Source organism: Lolium perenne, chromosome 5 (assembly GCF_019359855.2).
Source record: "Lolium perenne isolate Kyuss_39 chromosome 5, Kyuss_2.0, whole genome shotgun sequence".
Classification (NCBI taxonomy): Eukaryota; Viridiplantae; Streptophyta; class Magnoliopsida; order Poales; family Poaceae; genus Lolium; species Lolium perenne.
In genome coordinates this window covers 3958006-3968973 of record NC_067248.2, presented here as the reverse complement: position 1 = coordinate 3968973, position 10968 = coordinate 3958006, and the positions used below count along the sequence as shown (strand labels likewise).

General features: G+C 41.0%; 2 long non-coding RNA genes across 3 annotated transcripts; both read left to right on the top strand.

Annotated features, from left to right (window-relative positions):
- Positions 1-629: 629 nt before the first annotated feature.
- LOC127326321 (uncharacterized) lies at positions 630-3932 on the top strand. 2 transcript variants are annotated; one of them, XR_011745868.1, is made up of 5 exons: positions 630-919; positions 1059-1216; positions 2925-3079; positions 3284-3327; positions 3809-3932. It is a non-coding gene; the product is annotated as an uncharacterized lncRNA (long non-coding RNA). The 2 variants fall into 2 exon arrangements; XR_011745869.1 differs by having other exon boundaries at positions 630-923.
- A 3079-nt stretch (positions 3933-7011) lies between these two features.
- Positions 7012-8296, top strand: LOC127326323 (uncharacterized). The gene is made up of 3 exons (XR_011745867.1): positions 7012-7199; positions 7981-8127; positions 8247-8296. It is a non-coding gene; the product is annotated as an uncharacterized lncRNA (long non-coding RNA).
- The last annotated feature ends 2672 nt before the right edge of the window (positions 8297-10968 follow it).

Genomic DNA, 10968 nt, shown 5'->3' with positions numbered 1-10968 from the left:
TAGTGGTCTAAGTCTCTGGTTCCTCCTATGCCAATGTCCCGTTAGTTCCGATTGTATTCACCAACTTTACACTTTCTTCCTGATTTTGTTTTGTAGTCACAATGCTACATAACTCAAGAAATGCTCCTATTCTACAAGTAACCAAATATGTTAATATTGTAGTTGTTTGTGTCATTTAGATTTATTTTCAGTGGAGTATCCTGAACCACCAAAGATTTTCTTTTTTACAGAGCATGCAAGATTGAGGAATTTGATTGGAGCGCTTCACATAGTGGTCTAAGTCTCTGGTTCCTCCTATGCCAATGTCCCTTTAGTTCCGATTGTATTCACCAACTTTACACTTTCTTCCTGATTTTGTTTTGTAGTCACAATGCTACATAACTCAAGAAATGCTCCTATTCTACAAGTAACCAAATATGTTAATATTGTAGTTGTTATGCCACCTTCAGGACACATGTTAATAGTTTATTTTATATTTGAAACCTGTCTTTGTTCGTCTTTACACAAATGAAAAGCTTGAGTGTTGCCGAGTCAAAAGAACATGCTTTTCGAGACAATCATTCCGGTTCTAATGTTTACTAAATTTTGGAAAGCTTTTAATACTACTTGATTTTAACTGTCTGGCTTCAAATAGATTTATTATACAACAAAGTAATGTTGTGGAGATTTTGCCAATGATATTGCTCTAATTGGGTATGAATTTTTTCCTCTTTGTGTACGACACATGCTAGAGAATGTAAGGAACCTTAAAAGTGTTTTCTTCTATTTTGCGGTTGACAGAAATCCATCATCTGAACAATGGGGGCATGGCATACTCTCTGCAGCTCACTACGGTAGGGAAGTACTTCACGTCATGTCCAAAAGCCGAGTGTACGTCGACACAGCGGGTGGGGTCGGTGTCACGTCCACTGACCGAGCGGTTTGTATGGACCTAGATATATAATTTCTATTTTGAGTTATTTGTGATTTTTGCTTGCTGAAACAATCTGATGTTTTTAATAGCTTCCAGATCATAACATGGTGGTAAATGGAAACTTATAAAATAAATTTGTTTGCAGGGTGTTGCTGAGCTGGGATGAACATTCATGGATTAATATATGTCTATATTTTTACTAGAAGACGATGAAGATTTGAATGTCTGCATGTAATGCTTCACAATTTTACTCCTTGCTTTTGAAGGCTCTGCATGCTTCTCTTCCAACCAATTACTTACTAGGTACAACTTTATTCCTTTACCACATCATAATTGTTTTATTTACTCTTGGCGTCCATGTTTTATATTAGTACATATCCATGTATAGGCTCAAGGTGCTAATATATGCATTGTGCTTTGTGTTGATTCACCGGTTATTTAATACCGAGTTGCGTGCGTGTTTCCTTTTTAAGAATGTTTGATTTCCATGCAAACAGTGTCATATATGCAAAATGCCAAGTTAGATTTTTGCTAAACCATAGTACATATATAGCGGCAATGCTCGTTTAGTTGAGCTGTATATATGTCTTTCTAAGTTTGTGTAGTTCAATATATTTCATTTAATTGTTGGGAAAATTAGCACCTTCCCTATATCTCCTTCCATGTGCACTCTCTGTTGTGTTTTTGGTTTGCAGTGAGTAAAGGTGCAGCTTTGTTGTTCTTCCTTGCATTGAAGCATGTCGACTAAACCTTCTGCTCCTATCATGCCGCCCAAGGATTTGTTTAGAATGTGCTAATAAATATAGGTCTATGGTGTTCTCCGCTGTTGTAGCAGCAGTAGATGAGGAGCCCTACGATATCCTATATGCCCAACCTATGGTCTAAATTTTATCTACGTCTATGTATGCCACATTGCCACGAACTACTGACTGAAACTAAAATTTATCTGCTTTTATGCATAGCCGATATTCTCTACATATGTTTTCAATCGCTGGTGCTGTCTGTATTTATGCTGCATTTGTTGCTGTCATCTGTTTCATTTTGTGGGTTAAGAAAAAATGAAAGCAGATCTATTGAAGATATCTTTTTTAAGTACATCGGCTTTCTATGGTGTGCTTTCTGAGAGGCATCTGTGTAGCATGTCTGCATTTACTTTGTTATTTTCAACGCACATGCTCACGACATGGGTAGGCACTGAATGATTGTATTGGTCTGATGGCCATCTTTTTTATTTAGCAATTTGAGTATTTCAGCTTACTCTCAGAGATCTATCACTTGCTTAGCTATGTCAGTGTTTTCTTTTCAAATATCTTAAGGAAATGGGAGCTTCTTGGCCAAAGTATTCTGTTTGAAGCACATGTTGCTTCAGGATTTGAGCTGTGTTCATGTGCAGCTATAATAAGAGTAAAACAGAACCAATGTTTCCATAGATCAAATTTGGGACTAAACACTGACGCCTGCCTTATGTTACTGCCCTATGCTATAATTTCTATTAGATTTGAATTTTCTATGCTATGTCTATGAAGTTTTGTCTGCATTTAAGACCTGCTGCTGCTCCATGGTAATCCTAAGGTAAATCCACATGTGGTAGTTCAGATCCCAACATCAAACAATCCTCTGTTTTTTCTGAGAGGCATTTGTGTAGCATGTCTGCATTTACTTTGTTATTTTCAACGCACATGCTCACGACATGGGTAGGCACTGAATGATTGTATTGGTCTGATGGCCATCTTTTTTATTTAGCAATTTGAGTATTTCAGTTTACTCTCAGAGTTTGAATATGTCACTGAATCCGTTTTACAATTTCTCCTCTTGAGATATGACAATCATTCCCAAACCATGTATTAGCTCATGCCCAGATTTCATTCAGAAAGTAGTCTGTTTCCGAAATGTGTAGATGGATAATTGTTCAGATTTTGTTCTCAGGGTTCCTAATTTGCTTACATATAAGAGTTGCACATATATACATATATTCTCATGCCAATGCATATATTTGTCTCGTGAATGGCAGCTGCAACAGCCTGACAGTATGTTCCTAAGATTGTTGTTGCTGAAGAGATGATTGCATGTGAAGAACTGCTACAGATCAGATGGCAACCTTTGATCAGGTTTTCACCTTATGATCTCTTGGAGTGATCTTACCATTCTATGGCAACCTTTGATCAGGTTTTCACCTTATGATCTCTTGGAGTTATCTTACCTTTCTAATGTGTATTCGTAAATTTCCATTTTATTTTGCTTCTTTGACTTTTTTACATTTATGCGATTAAACCTCTCATTCTCTTTGAGTTTTTACATTTCTTTGATTTGTCACAACGAAGAGATGCTTGATGAATCATATATATACTGATATATATATGTTCCTTTCAGGTTATCAACAACAGGTTTGGCATCGTTGAGGCTGCCTTTTTTATGTTAGTATTTGTGCTAAATTTTTGAAGCTGCTGCATCGTAAAGAATTGCTTTGAAGAAAATATGTATTTGGTTCTAAGATGTGTTCAATTTTTTTAATTTGTTGAATAGTATACACGCAGCGTTTATTATTGTTACTGTTTAAACTCTGAATTATTTGAGCTGAAAAATACGAGTTTGAACCTGAAAAGTTATGAGTTTCGGCAATGCATATGCCTCCGATTTAGATTCAACACACGTACAGAAGCATGCTGTCACTAAAAAGAATGACATCAGTTTGTTGATAGAATAGGACTGCTAAACTGCCTTGAGTTCGTTGATACTGCTAAACTGCCTTGAGTTCGTTGATACAATGACAACATATGGTTCCGGCCATGGGCAGTGATATGGTTCATTTATTTTCTCAAGAAAAGAAAAGTGCTTTAGTTTTTTTACATCTATTTTAATTTTTGGTGCAAATGGGGTGGCATTTGATGTATGCAGTCAATGGAGATTGACCATGATGATGGCTGCATATGAGTGAAGAAGACAAATGCTCTGGATGATGCCAATATGTACAAGGATACAGGGGTGGGTCTATCAAATTCCTGCTATGCATCTCTGATACTGGTTAAAGTGAGCTGTGGCGGAGAGAGTTACATTGGTATTTCATTTTCCATATCCTTGCATTTATGCATCTTACTCAATGAATGTGTTAACAAGCTCATATTTCAAGGGATTGGTCATTCATGGTCCGTTCAAAATGGTTTCATGGTCCATATTAAAAGGGATTGGTCATTCATGGTCCATATCCAGAGAGTATTGTATACATGTTATTGCAGCATTGGTACATTCCTTTTAGGTAAAGTAGAAAATGGTTTTTTGTTTTGTATATAATTGGTTGTAGTAGCCAGTGAATAGTAACCCTATCCCATGAATATCCCCCAAGCCATTGTTTCATTTTGCATCTCTGATTTCATAGTAGCCAGTGAATAGTAACCCTATCCCATGAATATCCCCCAAGCCATTGTTTCATTTTGCATATCTGATTTCATATTCGGGCTGACATAGCATATTCTCCTTGTGCAGAAGCAAAGTGCCATGGTTATCATCACTGTTTTGGAGGATATAGACTCTATGCCTCTCCATCCCTTGGGCTTCTTTGAGTGCCGAAGTGTTTCATGCTGAATGGTACATATAATCTTGCGCCGTTTTTGTATTTGGAGTAAAACAGGGATATATTATGTGCAATTCAAAAACGGTACATTTTGCTTTCAGTTCTTATGTATATTTATTACTAGCAGTACAAGTTTCCTTTGCTCTTCCCCTAGAAAAGAACATTTTTAAATTTTCCCGAATGGGGATAATTATTTTTGACCCTTTCTCTTATTTAGGTTGGTGTTGGCATGTGCATGGAGGGAATAATAGAGCATAATCCACTTGTTTATTATCTAAATAGCATTCTGTGGTCAAAAGATTAAAGCTGATGTATGCATTAGAAATACACATGGTCCCTGATGTGCCGTAAATTATGTTTTACTCCTCTCATGTAATCATTTTAGACAAAGCTTTTCAACTTCATAGATCAGTGCATAACGTTTAAACTTGAAAGATTAAGTTATAATTAATCTGGTCTAAAGTGCTTCTGCCGAGGCTTTCTTTATGTACTTCCTGGTTTCAGTAACCCCATGAGATTTATTGATATTTTTATATCTACAGGGTCTATGTTGGTTGATGATATAGACCCACGTAGCAGATCAGGCGTCAGCTTGACTTTCTTTTCACCATGCCCCAATCTCTGAACTACTCAATTCTTACATGGAGTAATTTTCTGGTTAAAAGGTACTTGGTAAATGGAGCACGGTGCTGGAGGGAACAGAGGCGGCTGGACGAGGCAGCGGCGCGATGGGTTTGGGCTGGTGCAGGGAAGGGGGGCTGCCGTGCGTGCGGGAAAAAGTGGTGTTGGTCATCGCGGGAGCTCGGACAGCGATGGCGGTCGGACAACAGAGTGGCCCCTTCTCAGTGGAGGATCTTCTCTTCTCCGTCCTTGACTTCCTGGCGATGCGGTTTGCCGGGTGAACAGAGGCGTCTAAACAAGGCAGCGGCGCGATGGGGCTGGGCCGGTGCGGGGAAGCGAGGTTGCTATGCGTGTGGGGAAAGGAGGTGCAGGTCATTGCAGACTCATCTCTTCCCGCCCACTTCATCTCAACCAGGCAGCATGACCAGCAGCGACGTGCCGCTGCCGCCGAAGCGGTTAGGGGTCCGAAGCTGCTCGCCGAGCCCTGTCACCGCAGGTGTTCTGCCAGAGCGCCGCAACTCCCTGCCTCGACAAGGAGGCGTAGCATTGATGGCGGGCGACGACCGGACCAGGCAAGTCCATCCCCTCTCCTATCCTCTTCCATCTCAGTATTTGTTCCTCTATGCGTTGTCGGCGTGGCAGTGTATACTCGATAGCGTGTGGCAGTGGCATCTAGGCGTACAACGCCGACATCTTGGCGTGGTGAGTGCGAGGAAGCACGCTGCTGGCTGCAAAGCTAGCTTAATTTAGCAAGCTATCCAGATCGATTGGATACTTTTTTTTCTTTGGTAGCACGCTATGCACATGTCTCTGAATTCTTCTTCTCTCTCAGTGCTGGGAAATTGTAGAACAGATAAGCCATGGCTGAGATGTATCTCACCGAGAAAAGCTGAAGATGGAATCATCTATTTTGGGTGATTAGTCGGCTTTCAGTTTCAGCTCCTTTTTTTTTGAAATGGGGCAGCCCCAGCCTCTTCATCAATTTCAGCTCATGTGTCTCCCATCTCGTCATCCACAAAATCATGGAAGTTGGAAAGAACCTTCAGCTTATGTAGAAGTAGACATGAAAGTGTGAAGACCTCAAATAATACTATGAGAGCATATGATATACTTTTAACAACATGGCATCAGTAATGAGCAACTTTCTTCAGATTTTCAATATATCTTGTTATCTTTCTATGTTTGGGAGTCGAATAATGTCTGATTGGTTTTCCATATTTCAGCTGAAGAAGTACTTCAACGACACCGGAGATTTAATGGACATTCAGATGGTACATCATCATATTCCTTGCTCACCTCATTCAAGTTATCCGCATGCAGTAGAATTTATGCATTTACTGCTGCCAGCTGTTCTGTACTAATTAATGTATGTTAAATTTCATTTTCCCAGAACAACGTTTGGAATCAGCTGATCCAGTTTGAGCTCCTGTGATCAAACCACAATATTTTGTCGATCTGCTCCATTTATGATCACGATAGTTGAGCATTTATTCATCTCTCAAATATTTTCTGCTAATAAGTCTTCACATAATCATATTCTCTCTTACTGCTCTTTTAATAAGAGACTTGCTCGTTGCTCCTCATAAAAAGAACAAAAATATTGATATTACGTTGTATAATTACTAATATTTCTGACCGCTCACAGAATTTGTGTTCATTTTGTTTTCTTGTCAGTATGTAACAAGGAGGCAGTATGTCATAGTGGCTGATTTGGAGGAAGGATTTATATTTTTTAGCTTCCCATTATGATTGAATAAGAACAATAGATTAATTTTCCTATTGGCAGCAGACACGTGCTGATTGGCTATTCAACATTAGCTTGCAGTTCACTATCAGGGCCAAAATGAAGCTGCAATTCACTCGCATAGTCCTTCTCATGAGGTATTTCTTTTCCTTTGACCTGAAATAGTAGTAATAGTGGTTCCAGGAGGCTATGATGGTTTTCTAATTAGCTATCCCTGCCATGAGGTATTTCTTTGGTTTATTTTAATCATTTCCATGCTGTCAAGCTTTTGGCTTTTGGCTGATGATAAATATTACTAGGCAGGACCTGGAGGTATTCTGACAGCTGTGAATCGAGTGCGAGGTCTTCCTTAGGTACCCGTGCATTACTACCTTTTTTTTTTTAAGTAGTGCAATTACTACCTTCTCAGCTGGTGTTAGTTCATGTTTGGAAACTCTCACAGCCACTACTCGGTTTGATTGATGTGTACTTGTTACAATTTTCAGTAGCAAGTGTGTCACATATTTCCAAATACCATTATGAGTCATCTTTTCTATTCGACTTCTTACTTCTGATTGATATATTTGATTTGTATCTTCTGCTATGACATGTCTCCGCATTTAGATTGACCATATCAGTGTTACATGTACAGTTATGCCATCCTGATTCCAGTTATGCCATCCTGATTCCGCCTTCTCTTTGCTTAGTATATATATGTTTAATTCATGTTCCAGTATGTGCTGCAAAAATAGTTTTATTGTTATATGCTAAATAAATTAATATGGTCTGACTTAGCGGTGGACCAAATTAATTTATTTTCCTTTCTGAAGCCTCCATTTCTAGGTAGATATAAATCGCGACATCGAGCACGTGACGAGTTTATCTTTCTCTTGCATGAGCAAGAACAAGCCAATTGCTGCATGAAAGAGATAATTTGTTTGCCTTCTCTAAAATATTTACTTTTCTTTGTAAAGTTTTAGCCTATAAATATAACAGTTAACATGTCAGTAATCACACCAAGTAATGGCAGCCTCGGCTATATATAATAAAATAAAGTATTTGCCAGATGTTGGTTGTCATGTTTTATAGTTCTGTCCATGCTGCTTATTATGTGTTGTTCATGCTTTAACTTGTTTCTCATGCAAAATTATTCAGCCTTTTGTGCAAGCTATGGTTGATTCTGCTACAACATACATATTGGTCTTAGGACCAACACTGTTGCCAAGTCGGGTGGGACGGGTAAGAAACCAAAGCAGTAGTTGGTCTGCTATGCTATGTCTGCACATGATGTTTGTATATTAGGTACAACCTAATTACATTGTGTATACACGTTTCTGATCTTCCATACTGCTATGCAATTGTTCTGTTTCTATATCATTCCTTTAGAAATTATGATATATATTCTGAATTTCTATTGGCAGGGTGGTGACGATGGTGCTGTCTTGACACACTGGCAAAAGATGAATCGGTTGCAGATTAAATGATTTTTTTATTATTATGTAGCTTCTATTTCTTGGTTCAATGCAATCTGGTATTTTTGCCGTAGAGTTTTATGTTGACATTACTGTCACTTCACTTGCAATATGGTATTGTTGCCACTTCAAAATTTGCATTATTATTTGATCAAATTCAATCTCGTGTTGTTCTGGATATTTCCTCGCTATTTCCGTGAACAATGAAATATATACTAATTATTAATACTAAAATAAGATGAAATTATGGTTCAAATTGTGACTTGATTATGCCATTTGCGCGATAGCGCAACGGGTCATCTAGTACTATGAAACACAGGAGGAAAACAAGAGATCCTGGTTTATCTATACTCTTATATTGCAGAACCTCACTAAGAGAGGACAGTGTGTTTTTGCACCCGGGTGCATATGCACCCTTTATTTGAAATGCGTTTTCAACATATTTAAAAATGTCAAAAAATACAGGAAAAAATGTCTCGTGTATATCTTGACATGTTACATGATCACGTAGTTGTTTCAGCAAAAACCGACATGTTTTGTGCCCCGTGTAAAAAGACATATTTTTTTCTATTTTTTTAACTTATTAAAATATGTTTTACATATATTAGGTGCATATGCACCTGAGATCAGTTTTGAATTCCGTTCAAGTTTCTTCTATAGATGCACACATCTGGTACCGTGGGTTGCTTTCCACGTTGACAGACGCCGATCGCATGGGCGCCACACAGTGAAGTGTGGCGTTGCTCACATAGGCGTCACACAAAATGGTTAGCGGACTGAAATATTTTTGCCGGAGGTCATTTCGTGCAATACTTTCATTAAAGTGTTATTTTTATGAAAATCGCCACGCAGACTGGACCGAAAGAACGATCTAGGGGCTGTTTGGTTCAGTGGCTATCCACTGGATGACAGTTGATATCCACTTTTTTAGTGGTTATCCAGCGTTTGGTTTGGAGGTTAAAAAGGATAGGGATAACCAGATTTGGCTCAAAACGGTGGTTGAGCCCATCCCGCAAAAAGTGTTGGACGAGGCCAACCACTTTTGGCTCTCTCACCGAACCGTTTTCTCGTTCGGTCACCCCCTCCTGATAGAAAAGCACCATATCTTCGCTCGCATCTCTACATGGTGGTTTTTGGAGGGAGACGCCACCCGACACATGGGGGTGTGCTCGAAGGGAAAGACAAACAACAAACAGTAGGTAGGTGAGCCATAGATCAACATCGGCACGGTTATCCATCGGCAGACGCGTATGCCAAAGCACACTCCTATCTGCAACCAAACAGGCTGTGGGCTGCACGAGCAGGGAAGAAAGTAGTCTATGCAGGCACCCAAACAACGGGGCCTTGCTTCCCTCTCCGGTGCAGAAAAAGCTGCCCATGCTACCAAACGACCCGCGCTTCATGGCCCATGGCCCGTTCGCGACGCGCAGGGAGGCCCATCTCGCTGGCGCAGTGGTGCAAGAAATCCATGCAAGTTACCAAACGCTCCCAAAGCGTAGGTGACTCGCTTTGGCATGGGCCACCCATACACATACTACTTGGGACATATCAAGTCTCCAAACACCCAACTTGTAGAGTTAGCCAATCATTTCTTTTTAAATCCTGGTTTCCCGCTTGTTTTTTTCTTCAAAATGAGAGCATAGCCCCAGCCTCTACATCAACTTTTTTTTATTAGATTATTCACAAAGCCTTACAAGGAAGATACAAAGATCAACTCGAAGCCACCTTTCTAGCGACAATTCACTATACCTACAAGCAGGGGCGGGCGCAGCGCCCCTATTCCCCGGCGCTCGCCCGGGCTTCCGGCCGGCCGGCAATGAGTATTTTATACGTATTTGACGCATATTTGACACTGTTTGACACTATTTGACACTGTCTGGCACTGTTTGCCCGAGCTTCCAAATATTTTTGGGTCCGCTTCTGCCTACAAGAGTGATAAGGGGGTGACCATGAACAGGGCCAGTACCCTGACAATACACCAACACACATCATCTAAAACCGAATGCCTTCCCAAGCCGCCCATTGGCGGGTGAGAAGCACAACCAGTCAAGCAAACCCTCAACGCACGCTATTGCACACGCCGCAGAAATCGCTACCGCCGTCTTCCTCGAACCCATCTCCAAGAGGAATCTCCGCGTTGACCTTGGTAGGCCTGCCATCGATGCCTCCACGACGCCAGACGACACCACCATCCTGCGTTCGTCCATCACACTGCGTCCGTCTCCGAGACACCACTACACCATGCCCCCAAGACTCGACGATGCCGACGCAGCAAAAGCACACCGCTCCACCTCAGCACCACCACCATCCGTAGTCTTCTCCAAAAACGATGCCCGCAACAGGTAGAACGGCGCTGCGTGCCGCCATCGTCCGATCCGGGAGACCCGGGTCTAGGGTTTCCCCCGGAGCAGCCCAGGCGAAAAGAACGCAGACTGTAGAGACAATGCCTTCAACAAGGTAACAATAAACAGGCGCCGCCATCGTCTGCCATGACCGAAATCGGGGCCGGCTTTCACCGGCAGCCACGCCTCGCCGTCGGGAACTAGACGGCGGATCGCGAGATCCGCCGAAGGTAGCCAATAAACTAGCCGATCTCCTCCGGCGAAAGAGAAGACCACCACCGCCGTGCCTAGAGTAGATGCTCCAGGCGCCCTCGTGAAGCGAAAGGAAC